A 16,342-nucleotide genomic window follows, 5' to 3' on the forward strand; every position below is an offset into this window, starting at 1 on the left:
TTAAGGCTGAATCCTGGCATATGCTGTGTTCACTGGAAGCGTAAATGATTACCCATTATTTAGAAATTTTCACTGCTATAGTTTGAAAAATGTTAGTTTTATATTTCTAATTTATGAATGTCTAATGGAAAGTAGAATTTTATTACAGTGGAATTTTCATTTTAAAAGTTATGATTAAATATTGAAGACTGTCAGCCACCACATGCACATAAACTTAATGGGAAATCTAGATAATAATTAACTTAGCAATAGCATGTTTTGGGAGAGAGAAAATTTGAAGGGCAAATAAGACAAGTGGAAGTCGTCACTCCCTGGGCTGACACACCACAGGGGCCTCATTAGGGATAATAACAGTGGATTCCTTTTGTAAAATATATAAACTTTTAGTATAATCAATTAGAATTAGTCTTAGACTCAAGAAAAAGAAAAGAACTGCAAAAAGTGTTTGCTGCTGTAGAAACATAACTTTTTGATGACACAGAAATATGTGTTCTGAAGAGAAAACTTGCAGTTTAGGCTGAATAGTGCTGATTAACACAGTAGGCTATTTTGGTAAAATTTGTTATTGGGATTATAAATTGGAATGCCTGATGATAATCAGAACAGAACTATGGATATTGTAAATTATATCTGTTCACTCTGATCTAAACTTTGGCTCAAATTATTTTAAGTGCAGCTCATTATGTGGAAATACTATGAGTGAGTGAGTGTGTGTGTGTGTGTGTGTGTGTGTGTGTGTGTGTGTGTGTGTGTGTGTGTAGCTTTCTAGGTAGGAATTCTCAAACCATATGTTCAGGTGGCAAATGTATCTTTTTATTTGTCATTTGAACACACATCCTGTTTAATGTCTTCATAATTGATTCTAGTTGATTTTAGTTAAGCTCAGACATTTTAATATTTCTCATGTCAACTGCTCTCAAATCAGAGTATACCTAACACTACTTTTCCCATGATGCTCTAGGAAGCATCTCATCACTGATGGGCTTAGTATGTACTCTGTCCTATGTAACCATGTAGAGGATCTTACCCTAAAGTCTTTGGTTGTTAGCATCTAGTTCCACTGTAAATATTTAGAGGAATTTCTTGATTCTTTCTCCATCTCAGATGTCCCATAACCCTCTCAAGGAGCGCAGTGGCATGGGAAAATTTCAGAAGTGCTCTCTCCCGTATCTGTGGCTGTGAGAGACTTGAGCATAGTGGGAGGCTTTCTCACACTATCAGATGGAATTGCTCTGCTGAAATTTCTAATCTACTATTATTGCACAATGCTGATTTTTGGTACTTATCTCCAAGGGCTGGTATCATCCTGGGTTTTGGTCAGAAAGAGAAGCTCATGTATACCACTGCTTTTGTATCCTTACCCACAACTTTGGCTATGTCCTGTAATCCTTACACTAAGACAGGATCCACATTTGGTTAAGTGGGTTCAGGACACTTTCCCTAACCCTTGCCCAGAAGGACAGTTGGTCATTACCACACATATGTTAAGGAGTTTACCCAGAATTTTAGGGTATTATTAGATATTGCTTCTGCAATGATGTTAATTATGGAGACCACAAATCCCACCAAAGTAGAGTAAAATGAGGTGTATGGAAATCACAGGTGATGGGCATAATCTTCCCTCATGACTTGTTCTCTGATAAATATGAGAAGAGTTGTTGACTTTTCAGAATGGGATGGTGGCTTTAAGCTCCTTACATTCTGGACTCTTCCCTTGCCCTTTTAGGCTACAGGCAATGATAGTTTTCTGGAATTGGTAGACTTATGGCGCAGACATCCCTGATGTTTTCTCTTATGTTTATCATACTCTGTACATAGTGCCTTTACCAGAGTAAAGTGACCTCATTGAATATTCTTTCCATTCCTTGACAGAGGACCAACCAATGAAAATGCTGTTCTTTCTACCCTCATCCTCCTTTCACAGGATTGTCACAACCACTTTGTGTGGCTAATGTTTCCAAAGAAACATATGGAGCAAATAATAATTAGTTAGCTATTTCAGGATGATCTTTTGTACATCCCTATGAAACAGGCTGACTAATGTATTGTGAAAGGCACCGACTCAACTGAGTCAGAGTTGAGTTTGAATATTATTCTGCTTGTTACCAACTGTGTGGCTCTGGACAAGTTACTTAACCTGATCCAAATCACAGTTGCTATGAAAAAGAGAAATAGTAACTATTCCTTCAAGAGATAGATCTGAGGATAAGAAAGTGCACAATCTGACATGTGATAGTGTTCAGTAAATTAATGGTAGAAAAGCTATTGCAATTATTATTCATTACCTTTTCAGGAAAGTGAAACACCAATAAATAAACTTAGTAATTGGAAAGTGATCATTGTCATTGATTATAGCACTTGACCTCCACAAAACTTCCTCCCTCTCTGCCACCCATTCCCCCATACTAATGTCTGACATAGAATTTGGAGTGGGACCATCAGGTGATATGATGGACAATATCATCAACAACTTTTAAAAATGTAGTGGTACATTTCATGTGTCTTTTTTAATATAGGGACATTTTATAAATCTGACAGTAATGGAACCCAGTAAAATGATTCTGTATTATAGTAAGGTGATAATGTTTGAATAGGTAATGTGGTGCCAGTTTCATCTGATTTGGGAACAGAATTGCAACCAACTGAAAAACTATAGGGCTTTACATTGCTAAAACAAGTAACATAATATAAATCATATCCTTTCAGCCTTTTATTAAAACTGGCAGGAGGGCTGGCAGTGTGGCTCACATGGTAGAGCACCTTCTAGCAAGCATGAGGCCTTGAGTTCAAATCCCAGAACTAACCACCCCCCCAAAAAAAAATCTGGCAGGAGTCTGAGGTTATATTTTCTGATGAAGTGTTGGATTGTAGGTGTTCTGCAAAGCATATAGTACAAGGTCAGATCCACAGGCTTCATGACAAGCAGATGGTATGAATGAATCTTACGATGAAACTTGAGGGCCACTTTCCTGGATAAATGACCAAAAATTACAGAAGGTGACAACAAGGACATTTGTAGGATGTTTAGAATTTAGGGTCATTTGTCATTTACTTTAGGAAGCTGAAATCATAATCTTCAGCACCTGAAGAACATTAAAATTCTTTCCAAGTTCTATATCATTTACAAATGGGTGAAATGATCTAATCCTGAAATATTCTAAATTACATGTCATTACAGAGAAATATCAGAATAGACATAGATATATAGAGAGAAATATACTCTTTTGGAACTTCTTTGTTAATGTACATAAACACAAATTACAAAATAAAACTGGATTAATTTTCAGTGAAAGCAATTTGATGTAAGCAAATTGAATTTTAGAGAATATTCAGCAAGAACAATAATGTTTAATTTTGAAAAATTGATACTTCACTCTTTCAGATATAATTAGATACCAGTTCCAATTCTCCACATAGGCCCTGTCTGGTCCATCTTAAAAATGATGTTATTACCAATAAATGGGAGGATACAGCTCATTCTCTATGGCAGATATGGTATGCATTTAGGTAACTTAAATGTCACTCTAAATATATAATCTTAGAAAAGAATTGCAGAATGTTCTTCCTAATTCTAGCATTGTGAGGCCCTACAGGTATATATACACCCATAGGTTGTAAGGACTAATTGACTAGGGGATGATTAGGAAGAGAAAGTCAAGAACGATGGCAATACCAGTGGATAGAACATGTTTTCATGTGGCCAAAGCTTATTTAGACTTAACTACATATCTTCCCAATGCCTTCAGCCACTATTTTCTTTCTTCCTAAAGTGCATCATTCAGTATAGATTTGCTAGTGGTAAAGATTTTTGTTCTTTGAAAATATGTGTTTTGCTTTTTACCCCCCCTCTCATTCATGAATGATAAATTTGCAGGGAATGTATTTAATTTGATTATTATTCCTATACGCATCCTACTTTTTGACTTTTATTGCTGCTATAGCAAAATCTATAATTTTTGATTATTGTAGTTTTCTAAAATATCTGTTTTTCATTTGGTAATGAGATCATGTTTTCTTTATAGAGAAGGAAAAGTATATTTTCTTCTGTATATTTTAAGTGTATGATTGAAACCTGTATAACAACAGACAGATTGACATGAGAAAAGCAAGCAAATTTACTTAACAGAAGTTTTATGCAACCTGGGAGCCTTCAGAAATGAAGACACAAGGAAACAGTAAATCTGATTGCTTTACCTAGTCTTTTTGTTGATGAGCAAAAAAAAAAAAAAAAAAGATAGGGTAAAAATGATGTGACTTAATGGTAATTCTCTGTGTCCTTGTGTCTTCAGGGATGAAGATGTTCCTTGTCCTTTGGGAAGAGGGGCACTTCCCACGTGAGGGTCTTATAACCTGAATCAAAAAGTTTCAGCCTAAAAGTTTTTTTGAGGTAGATGTCCTGAAACCTATCACCCACCATATGTTCTTGTTTACGATAATATGTTTGGTATGGATTTTTTTTTTTTTGCTCTGTCTTATTTCTGTCCTGTTTGAGTTTCAGCTACAATTCTACCTTGATTTATGGAGACACTCCTGTAAGTTTGTTTAAAAATGCCGAGTTCCATTTATTTGAAATAAGCTAATGTGCACACAGTATTAACTTTTTTGCCATGTAACAAATTGCTGTAAACATAACAGCTTAAAACATCTATATATTAGCATGCAGGTGTATAGATCAGAAGTCCAAGTAAGTTTGCTTGGATTGTGTGTTTAGTGTCTCTCAAGCCCATAACCAAGGTGATGGCAGGACACATTGTCATTGGAGCTCAGTGTTCTCATCTACCCTTATTTAGATTGCTTACATAATTCAGTTCCTTGCAGTTGTAGTATTGTGGTCCCCATTTCCTTGGAGGACCTCACCTGGGGACATTCTTGGCAACTAGAGGCTGTCCATATTCCTTTGCATATGGCCCCTTCGGTCTTCAAAGTGGGTTATAAAGAATATCTCTTGGTGCCATATCTCTCTTATGCTTCAAACCTCTGACTCAAGTCAGTTCCTTTTAGTGGCTTACCCAATTAAGGCCAAATATTTGTGGATAATCTCCCCCTTAGTCAATTGTATAATAAATACATTAATCACAGGAATAAACCTGGTCATATTTAAAGTCTTGAGGATTATGCAGGATATATACTGGAAGGAGGGACTTTGGGATCAACCTTAGAATTCTGCTTATTACCACAGAGGTACAGAAATTGTCGGTGAGTTGTATCAATTAAGAAAAAAGTGGCAAGAACAAACTTTAGTAAATTTTTGATTTATAAGAAAAATGTAAGTATTCTTTTAGTGTATTCACTTAGATATTTTTAACCTTCATGAATATGTATTTACTGGTATGCGAATGATCCATTTGGTTTAAAATTTGACATTGTATTGCTAGCAAGTCAATATTAAATAGTGGAAGAACATGGGAAAGTGGAGAGTCCATTCTGGAAGCCATTTTTCACCTACTCTGCTCTGCTTCTGCACTTGTTAACTGATGATCAAGATCCTTCTCCATTTGCTTGTTATTGCTTTTGTCAGGAAGGATCTTACTCTAGATAAGGCCCAATTTCTTCCCATTAAAAGGATTACTGGGCTGAGGATGTAGATGAGTGGGAAAGCACTGGTTTAGCATTGATGAAGCCCTGGGGTTCAATCCCCAGAACCCCCACTGCTCTCCCCTCACCCCCAAAAAAAGAATTACTAATGGAATTGCCTCCTAAGGTAGTAGTTTTTGGTGAATTGACCTTGGCAGACATTCCCTGGTCCCAATGTTGCCTGGAAATAATTTGTCTGGATAAGAATATGAATCTGGATCTCAATCCTAGGATTTTAACCATCTTTAGTTTATAATCCAGTGTTTGATTTCATTCAAGAAAGCAGCTGGTGAGGATATTTTAGGGCTCAATTATCTGTCCTTAAATCCTGTTTCGGTCACAATACATATTCATTAAAAAAAGTAAAATATTTTGTGCCACTTAATATTTTGTGAGAAGGGTCAATGCTTCTTTTTCTTTGCTTTTGTTAGAAACAGACGTTTAGACAAATGGTTTGAATTTATCACTTTCCCTATATCAGAAAAAAAAAATCCCTTCCCTCACAACAATGTGGAGGCTTGTTGGTACTAAGGTCACCTTAGAACCAACAACTAAACCATATAGTTCCGGGTATATAGTCCCAAGAGGCAGGAAAACCTAGGCTGGAAGGCCTCAAGAGGAAGTGATTATGAGGATAGGATGGGGAGGGTATTTGTCCTCAGAAACCTTTGGAGCGGGCAGTCCTAATGAAATTCAAGTCTGTGGTGTGAGCTTATTCTCTTCCCTCCTAGGAAAGGGCATTGGTTCATCCCCACTCCTCCCCTCTGCAGTACAGGAAAAGAGGTTTTGTGAAGCAGATTAATTGGGACAGAAAGCAGTCCAACGGTCATTTGTGCAGAGCTGATGCCAGGGTCTAGCGCGGAATTGCATTGCAGGGGAAGTGCCTGGCGGGAGCGGGGAGGAGGGGTGAGGCCGCGGGGCGGAGGTGCCAGGGCGGGGTGGGGGTCGGGGTGGGGGTCGGGAGGAGACCCGCGCCACCGCGTCGCCTGATCACCAGTAACGGACCTAAGGCCCGGCCTCGGGGTGCGTGGACGCGGCGCGGGGACCGGTGGAGCCGGTGAGTCTGGGCGCCCGGGCGACGCCCTCTCCTCTGGCCGCCGCATCCAGACGCGGTACTGGTGCCAGGACGCCTGTTTAACATTAATGCCACCACTCAGGGTGGCCGGGAGACCCTCTCTCCCTCTGCGAGTTTGAGAACCATTCCCATGGCTGGGAGGGGACGCGAACTCCTTGCCATGGCCAAGTTGAATTCACAGTGTCTGTTCTGGGAGAATAATCATTTTTTTCTACTTTTTCTTTTGACTATAAGGCCGCCTTGTGGTGGCTCATTCAACCATTTTTTTTTTTCTTGAGTTGCTATTTCTGTTTTTGGTATTTCGTTTTTTTTTTTAAGCGTCTATTCAAATACTGAACAGTCTCCTGAACGAGAGACTGAGAATTTTATTTTTCTTTACTTGCTCAAAACCACCACAGATGAAACGATTGACTCCAACATTTTCCTCTATAGATGAGGAAAGGGAAGCTCCCAGCTGACTGGACCAAAGTCCCACCCAGCAAGCCTCAGACCCAGGATACGAGGGTCCCTGATGTCCAGTTCAAAGCCTTTTCTGTTCTTACTTTGTTGACGTTCACCCACTGCTCAATAAATATTTATGAATTGACTTGGTAGCTCCCAATTCCTACTTATCTTTGGACAGTCCCTTGTGTATTTCTTTGGGCATCTTGACCAAATGTAGCGTTCTTGAGATAACGCATATCTGTCTCACCACCACCCCCAAGTAGTTTCTCGGTCCCACTACTAAACAGGTTTCAGACCACCACTTGCCAGCTCTGAGAACTCAGAGAGTGCAATTGGAAGGCACATCCAACAATCCATAAAATTTTTAGCTATGGCGTTTATACTGAATTATTATTTATATAAGAGAGTAATATATTTCTATCTTGAATATGTGATACTTCTCTCTTTGTTATTACATTTTAAGGTTTTGTTTATTGACCATGTAGTTAATTTCCAGAACTGTCAAAGGTATGAGTTTAATTATTAGTTTATCCACCATTCCTGGGTGGGGTCCCTCTATGTTGAGCACTCTTATTCTCAGTGCAGACTTCTCTCTTCTGTTTTTATCATCACCTCAGACTCAACTAACCCATTACCATAGCCTCATCCTTAAGGTTTTCTTCCTCGTCTATTCTCTCTGTCTCTCTCTCCCTGGTCGGACTGGGGTTTAAACTCATGGCTTCCTACTTGCTGGGTAGGTTCTCTACCCTTGAGCCATCCATCCATCCTTTTTGCTCTGGTTATTTTGAAAATAGGGTTTTGCTTTTTGCCCAGCACAATCCTCCTAGTTTACCCTTCCTGTAGGAGCTAGGATGAGAGGCATGGGCCACTATCCATCTATTGGTTGAGATGGGGGTCTTTCAAACGTTTTTCTCAGGTGGCGCTGGAACCATTATTCTCCCTATCTCAGCTTCCCAAGTAGCTAGTAGCTAGGATTACAGGTCTGAGTCACAGAGCAGGCTATTCCTTTTCTGTTTTTATAGCAGCAAATTTGATCTGCATCTACTTTTTTTTCTTTAGACTATGAACTCCATCTTCACACTTGCTTCTTCCACCAGGTTAGAACTACGATTTCTGAGAGTTCTGGACTTACCAATTACCAACCTTGCGCCTAAAAAGAAAATTTAGAAACGTGTTAGATAGATTTTCCTTTTTCCTAATTGGTTCACCTACCTATCCTCAGAGAATTTACCTTGGGGATGTAGTTGCTATGATTTACAGCAATCTGTCAAATCATGTGGATGGAGTAGGAGACAATTTGTTAAAAAAAAAAAAAAGCTCTACTTTCTTTTTAAAGGAAACATTTCTGATAAAAATCAAATCAATATTTGTCAATGCAGAGTACATGTAGGCGTATGAGACTGAATATTGTTGAAAATATTCATTGCTAAAATGCCAAATTCTAGAGTCTAGACAAAATGGAAAAGAGGGAGATACATGATAACAAGGGGGAAACAGAGAGATAAAGCAGCTGCTTCAACTTCTTAAGGTACTTGAAGAATTTGTGTTGTCCTAGGTAATAGTGTAGAGAAAGAATTGGATTGATCATTGTATAAGCATTTGAATTATGTGCCTGCTGGAAAAGTAATATATCTACCACAAATTATTGTGTATGTGAGCCCTAATTATCATTGGTGTCCTCATGTCTGTTTTCTACAGAATAATACTAGTAATAAAATGTATAAAATGTTATTTTTAAATTGGCATAGAACTTTCAATCTCAGTTATAGTGCTGTAGAAATAAAGATCCACTAAAAGAGAACAAGCACAGGGCATTTGTTCAGAGGTTGCTAAAACAAGGGAGTCAGCCACCATTGCTGGCATTGGGCAGAGATCCAAAGGCAGACGGGAGTTGACAAGTTTTATAGTGAAGAAAAAAGACGGCTTAAGGTATGATCTGATTAGAGGTTGTTAACATGGGGAAGCTGGAAGAGGGCTAACTAGAAATGAAATAGCTTGTGATTGATTTGGTAAGCTTATTTGGTTTTCTCTAGTTGGTTCTGAGTTGGAATAGTTGGTAGTGGGAATTCAGAAGGCTGGCAACCATTGACAAAATCCTGCCTATTCTGGAATGATTAATGCAGAATTTATAGTTTGGTTTTCCAGACAGGTAAGTGCTGAATTAGATTCCAATAATTACTATAGTGTGGCCATTACCTCTATATTTAGATGCTCAATGCTCATAAAAAATCATCCTCATTATAGAAAACTGAGATTTGGACAGGTTAATTATTGTTTTCATTAACATATAATTTGTTAATGAACCCTAGTTCACTGAATTTAAATCAGTTTTATTTGAACTGTTTATTCAGTGCTTATTTTATGCTGGTCACTGATTAAACAGCCTGGTTATGCTTGTCTCATTTTAATCCTCATAGTAACACTGTGAAGAATTATTTTCACTGTTTTCCAGAGGAAGACTGAAGCTCAAATACATTCACTATCTTACTCCTGGTCAAAAAGCTAGTAAAGAGGGGCCCACTTAAAGTTTAATGCCACGTCTAACAGATTGAAAAGCTATGTCTTTTCATACTTTGTTAAACTTCCTACTTTCTTCACTCTATCAGTCTATTTTATGCTAGTTTATGTTTACAATTGTTGCCACCTGGCCCCGATGTTTGTGTAAGCAGAGGTAGTTAGAAGCCCTTTCTGTGTGGACTAAGGGGATCCAATCTACCTTTAGATGCTGAAAAAACTTTGGAGCTAACCACACACCAGGAAAATGGATGAAATACCTGGGCATGTTTAAATTAGGCAGCAGTGCTGAAGGCGTGGGGGGATGGTTGAAGAGTGAAGGAACATAGCCAAGAGAGTATAGTTACATGGAAATCGGTGTGTTAGAGTATCTAAGCTGCTTCATACACAAAGTACACAAATACCTTTTATTATTTTTTTCTGGGTAAATGATATTTTATTTCTTTTCCTTGAAGAAAAAAACCTATCCTTAATCATTTCCAGCGTAAAAATTACGCTTATGACAACTTCTTTGAGAAACATAGCTAGAGTTTTTGCCATTGAAATGATGATACCTGATATTAATTACACTATTTAACCACTTCCCTTAAATGTACCATGGTTTATGGGACACAGTTTATATTCTCAGAATAATTTGATTACAGGAAGAGAATGTATATCATAAACAACAGAAGTAAATTAGTATGATGAAAAACCCAATTATTATTGCTCAACAATGCTGGCCTGCTGTTACAACATGCTCTGAAACATCACATGGACACTTATTTTTCTTCAGTTCATTCCACAGTTTTGGTCAAGGGTTAGTAGCTCTGGAGATGAGCTGTAGTGAATTCAAACAGCTAATATGAACTTGCCTATGCAAGGTCTGTGTACACAGCCCTTTGTAAACTAAATGTTCAGGTCTTTTCCACATTAAATTTAGCAGACAAATCAGCATTCTGTCTTGCATTCATATCTTCACATTTAGCCCTTTCCATGTTGTACCTGAAAAATATATTCTGCGCATGCCTTCCTTTTTGCCCGTTCTTTCAGTCCTGGACTTCTTGCTATCTAAATTCTTCTACCCTCACTTATAGGGAATGTCTGGGTTAATGACTTGTTATTATCTGATGGAATAAACCTTCCTGTTTCCAACCTTTGTCTTGTATGACCTTTTTGGAACTCTTCAGGCTATTGGTTCCTCCTTGAAATGACTTTCTCTTGTTTTCTCTGACCCCATTCTTTTCTGTTTGTTTCATGGTAATTTCTTGGTTTTTATTGTCAAAATTCCTTGTCATTGCTGTCTGTTTTCGTCTAACTACCAGCTCTCTAATGATAATTCCCCAATTCTGTCTCCAGTTTTAATCTTTCTCAGGAACACTGGACACATATATAGCAACTTTGTTAATAAGCACCCAGACATAAATTTAAAATGTTCCTCTCTCCTCTATTCTACCTGTTTTTCCTCACACAGACCTGGCAGTGCTAGCTAGTAATTTTGCTTTGCCAGAAACTTGGGAGTCAGTCTATATTCCTTCTCCTTTGTTGCTTACTACATCCAGCTTTCTGCTCCATTGATTGTCACTACTTCAAACTAAAATTTTGGAGATGTTCTCTTAAGTAGTTCACAATTCTGCTCAATAAATATTTTTGAACATCTAATATTTGCAAGGTACTATGGATTCAAGGAGAAATAAAATACATAATTTCTGCATTCAAAGATGCAGCAAGAAAAATGATGCCTGGGAGATGGCAATTGGGGAATGTGTTTTCATAAATATTAAAATTTGGGTTAAGTCAGTGAGAAAGAACATCTTAAAGCATTTTTCTTCATCTAAACTCTGAAGTGTCAAATAGAAGTGGAATTATCAAGTTGGGTATGATGATGGAACCATTTTGGGTCTGAAGTATAGAGATGAACTTTTGTTTGTTTCTTTGACCTATTTGGTTTTCATGATTTCCTCTCCTTCTTACCCTCTTATTTTATATCTGTTTGATATTTCAGTTACTTTCAGACTTGTTGATTTCTTTTAATTCTGTAACACAATGTCACAAGCAACTCAATATCATACCCCTCTGGCTCTGGACAATTCCATCAAACTGTGTCATTCATTGTAACTGACTCTGTGTTGTGGCAGCAAATTTTGCATTAGTATGATAAAATTTATAGCCAAGATAATTTAAATTAAGTAGCAAATATTCTGCAATAAGATCAGGGTCCAAATATGCAGTGTAAAATGTACTTCTTTACCCACTAAATTGAAAATTTCCATAGAAAATGGCTATAAGAAGCTCTTGGCATAATTTCTTTGTAATAAATCCCCAGTGCTGCTTATTACTTTTGATTTTCTTATTCTCCAGATGGCTAAACATTTGCACTCTTATTTGTCTGTGATTTCACTAAGCACAGATTTACTGGGTACGATTATTTATTATCTTAAATTTATATCTTTTGCTTATTTTGCAGCAAAGACTGTCTCTCTTAATTGACAATTTAAGAACAATAAGGAATTAGAGGGAAAGTTTAATTTTCCAGTTTAATTTAATATTCTCAAATGCTGTCTTGTTGGATGGATTTTGATATCAATATTCAACATTAACAATTTGAATCATTTAGTACTCAAAGTGCATAATTTCTAGAAAAATACATTAAATATTGCTAGCATTGATATATTTTCTCAATCACATTAATTAAAAAGAATCTAAACATTTATATTTAAAAATATTTCAATAATAGAGTCGTGAATGGCAACAGAACCTTTTTCCTGTGGCATAATGATAATCTCTTAGTGATACTTACTTTGATTTTCTTTATAAAATGTATGGGAAAGTATACCTTTCTACCAAGAAAGAAATCACTGATGTTGCATTATTGGCCAGTCATATAGTGGGAAGGCATTTAGGTGCATTACTGTTTAGAATGAAACATGTAATAAGAAACCTCAACATTTTATTAAATTTTCTCAACTAACAGCCTTAAGCTGTAGAGGGAAACAAAGCTGTATTGTCAAACATCACTCTGTTCTTCTTTATTTTCTGGTTAGTGTTAGTCTCATATTTTTCTTCCCTTGAGATGATTCACCAGGCTCTGACGAAGAGCACCAGAGGAGAAGGAGGAGGAGCACTGACTGACAAGTGGGCTGGGGTGGCACAGCACTGCATTACCTGTTTTCAATTTAGTGCCCCAGGATCTCTAGGAGGGGAAAAAAATGCTGTGACCTTTTGCTGAGGTCATAATTAAGGGAGAGTTAGTTTCACCATTTTTATTAAATTTTAATTTGAGAACTCATATGAACTAGAATTCTTTCTTACTTAGCAACATATGTTTTCTATTAATTCAGTAGTCTGCATTTTGAGGAAGATCATTTAGGGAATTTTGATGCATAAAAACCTGATATACTCTGGAGACTCCTGGGCAGCATGTGGATATCCTCTTGCAAAAGCAGGAAAATCAGTCCTAGGTAACAATTTAGAAGAAACATTGGTGGGAAAACATGGGATTTCTCTCAGGATATTCCAATCTTTAAATGCTATAAGGTTTAGTAAAAAGGACCAGCAGAATGAAATGTGATGCTCTAGAAGAATAAGTATATCTTAGTGAGCATTGCTAACATTTCTAAACTAAGCAATTTTTGAGTAGTTTTTTTGTTATTTAAAGATAGCCTTTGAATAAAATCAGTATTTCTTATAAACACAATTACTAAACCTCTGGAAAGATCACATTATCTGTGCCTTAATACCACATTAATAAATATTACTGAGTTGCCAACATTTATTTCTTTAGAACAGGCAATAGACTGAAAGTAGCTTCAAAAAGGTAGCTGCTTTTTTGATACCTTTAATGAAAACAAATCAGTGAATAAAAGCAGTGCAATTTTCCAAAATGGTTTCTACAGTTTCTACAGCATCCTCATTGCTAGGTTTGGGACTCTTTGGTACTTTTTTTAGATAAGGTCACTGGGCATACTTCTCAAAAGCTATTTGCTTCCTTTTTACTGAGGGGTCTAGAGAGTGTAAAATTAGAAGGAAGAGGCTGGTAAGGTATGTAGACCTACATGCGTTGAACTGGGGAAAGGGAAGAGAGAGGGGGAAAGAGGGGAGAGGAGAGAAAGAGAGAGAATTAAGGCTTAAGGATAAAATTTGGGCTGGAGAAATGTATTACTGCCTTGCTTAAGTGAACTTAGAGTTTTCTTAAAGAAACTCTGCTAAAAGATGGTTGAGTTTTACTAACAATGTCCCTTTATGGTGTAGAAAGCCTGGATCTTAGCTTACAAACTGAGTAAAGTATACCACACTTAGAATTTTTTTCTCTAAGTCAATTAAATTCCAACTCTGTGACCCCATTCCACCAGTTCAGCAGGAAACTTACCCTTCATCAATCTTGGAATCACTTCTGCTTCCCGTATTCAACCAAACCATTTTTCTTTTTAAATCTCAGAGGTTTTGCTTTTTCAAGTGTGGTGCCTGTGTCCACCTAACACCCTCCTGGTGTATATCCTAGATATACACCAGATACCTAGATACCTCCTGGTATCTTTCCTTCCACTGGGAGTACCAGACTTTTCATGGACTTTGAGATTACCCTGGTGAGTTGATGCTCTGCAGGAGTGTGGGTGTGATTGGAAACCCTCATACCTGTGATGTACCCAACCCTCATATTCCTGAGGTCTGTCTGGTCACCTCCTTGGTTGATTCCACAGCCTCTTTGGGCTCATAGACTTCTTCCACCACCATGTCTTAGCTGATGTTTCTTACCTACCTCACCATTTGCCCTACATTCTTCTCTACGATGCCTCATGAGTTAAAAATCAGAGAGATTTCAGACCACTTCTTTTTTTTTTTTTTTTTCCAGGTCCAAACCCTTGAGACAAACCTTTGCAAAGTCTTGTTATGAGATTAAAATGGCAGTTGGTGATTCGGGGCCATATGGGGAGAACAGATGCAAATTAATATTTTAATCTGTTTATCTCATCAAATACTTAATGAGCATGCTGTTATTGGGGTTCAGAGGGTTCAGTTTGATTACTTGCGGACCTAACTATTCTTTATTAGACAAGCATTTCCTAACTGGAGTATTTATATCACTGGCTGTAACAAGATTAATATGAGGTTGTACATGAAAATATGTTATAATTGCTACATATTTATTTTAGTGTTTGGCCGAAAACATATTATTAAAATGGGAATTGGGGTAAGTTGGCTTCACTAAGATCATTGGTAGTATGCAAACAGAACAAAAAGTGTGATGCTGATAAGCAAATGACCAGGTGTGAAATAATGCAGTATGAGACCTTGCTTGTGTGAAAAATCATGCCCTTAAATTAAAAAACAAAGTGGATCATTATGCTTATAAGTGAGATTATCTGTAGTTCACATATTCCCAAGAAAATGTGAAAATTTTTAGTGCACAGGAAGTGTTCTTGGCTTTTAACACAAACAACTGACAAAAATCTAAGAGGCTTGTTTTCTGTACTTTACTCCACAACTCTGTTAAAAGGTGATCACTTGTTATTTACTTTATGTAGACTTTATTCTTTTTGGTTTTGAGAACAGTGAGTCATCATTTGAATTATTTCCATTATTGTTTTTCTTGTTCCTCTTTAAGCAATTATGCTTTTAAAGCCCCGATCAATACTTTTGAACAGTTGATCAATTTCGTTGTACAATCTTCTATTAGAACAGATTAGACAATGCTGTAGAAATCTAAAATTACAGTGGTTTAGCACAATAAATGTCTCTTGTTTTTAATGATGTCACATCAATGAAGACAAGACAGCTTTCCTTGATGGGTTTTACACAGTGGTCCAAGGATCCAGCTTCTGCCATGGTAGCTCTACCATCTCGAGAACATAGCTTCCAAGGTTGCCATAGAAAGGAAGGGAACTGGAAGAATAAACAGAATGTTTTTAAGGTCAAGATCCACTCAACATTTCATTGGCCAAATATCCACTTTCATGGCCTGAAACTGTCTTCAAGAAATGTTGGCAAATCTAGGAGCCCAAGAAAAGGAAAGCATATGATGAACACGTGATATTATCACTACAACTGCCTTTCATTAAGATATGAACGAATTTTTAAGCAGAAGTTCTTTGTTGTGTATTTCTTATTATACTTACTCTTAGCTAACAGTGATCCATCAATAGAAAAGGTTTCTAAGAATACATAAGCTTCCAAATACACTTACTTGGTTTACATTTAGAAGCGATTGGAGGCTTATTTATCTCATTCAAGTAAAGCTGTTTTGGCATGTTTTTAATTTTGGGGAAAAATGCTCATCTTTTTGGCAGATAATTTCACATAAGCACAGATAAATTTGAGTGATTAAAATAAATACCATTTATGAAACACTATTATCTCTTACAGTAGCTGTGCTTTATCATATGTCATAATTATCTAAGCATACACTGAGATTGTACTGTTTACACAAAGTTTATATCTTAGGTGGGAGAGAAAATAATTTTGCATACTACTTATCTTTTTTACACAGCATGACCAGACGATGACATATATAACCCAACTTGAGTGGTAATACAATCTCAGGTTTGAACTTACTACTGCTAACCAATGGCTTCTCTGTTTGGTTCCCTGGGGTGCAAATATTTTATATCCTCTAGTTTGGATGACTAGTGAAAATAAGTGATTTTGGGACAGGTTACCTGAATAGAAAGAATTTATAGATGAATCTGATTTTTTTTTTTACATTTGTGATTTCAATATGAGTAGTTCCCTGAATTTAAAAGTAAAGGTTCTTCAAAT

At 36.9% G+C, this 16,342-nt stretch overlaps 1 protein-coding gene across 3 annotated transcripts in view; it reads left to right on the top strand.

Annotated features, from left to right (window-relative positions):
* Ccdc178 (coiled-coil domain containing 178) overlaps positions 1–16,342 on the top strand; it is a 200,870-nt gene that overhangs the window by 11,302 nt on the left and 173,226 nt on the right. The window contains exon 1 of one of the 3 annotated variants that reach the window (XM_074070057.1): positions 6,531–6,631. The exons of the other annotated variants lie outside the window; for them this stretch is intronic. The gene's annotated coding sequence lies outside the window, so the exon portion shown is untranslated. Of the gene's footprint in view, positions 1–6,530; positions 6,632–16,342 lie in introns of those variants that run through there. 3 annotated transcript variants of the gene reach the window in all.

This window comes from Castor canadensis, chromosome 4 (genome assembly GCF_047511655.1).
Source record: "Castor canadensis chromosome 4, mCasCan1.hap1v2, whole genome shotgun sequence".
Lineage (NCBI taxonomy): Eukaryota > Metazoa > Chordata > Mammalia > Rodentia > Castoridae > Castor > Castor canadensis.